The sequence below is a fragment of the Anarrhichthys ocellatus genome, unplaced genomic scaffold (assembly GCF_004355925.1).
Source record: "Anarrhichthys ocellatus isolate YVR2014 unplaced genomic scaffold, GSC_Weel_1.0 scaffold8, whole genome shotgun sequence".
NCBI lineage: Eukaryota > Metazoa > Chordata > Actinopteri > Perciformes > Anarhichadidae > Anarrhichthys > Anarrhichthys ocellatus.
The window spans coordinates 5,144,980-5,145,408 of NW_022280038.1; positions in this window are offsets into that span (position 1 = coordinate 5,144,980).

Consider the following 429-nt stretch of genomic DNA (forward strand, 5'->3'; position numbering starts at 1 on the left):
ATTTTATATATATATATTTATATAATTTATATATTAAAACTATTTCAAACGTTATACTACTAGGCCAAATAAAGCCAGACATTCATTTGTATACAACAGTTCCTTCTTCGATATCCTATTTATTTGAAATAAACTTTTAGTGTCTCCAGAATTTGAGTGCAAATATCTACTTATGGTTGAAACGGTAAAAACAACTAGCGAGGTAACGCACACTTACATACAGTAGACCGTGTTGCACATCTCCCAGTCGGATACAGTAAAACCCCTCACAGTCCTAAAATAAAAGGCAATAAGTTAAATAGGAATGGTCAACCAAAAAAAACAAACATGTAAATAATTTAAATAATACAATGAAATTAATTTAAAAACAAATTCAAGAACATCGTTGTGCAAAACCAGAAGTGAACCTTTGTGTTTCTGCTCTGAGAG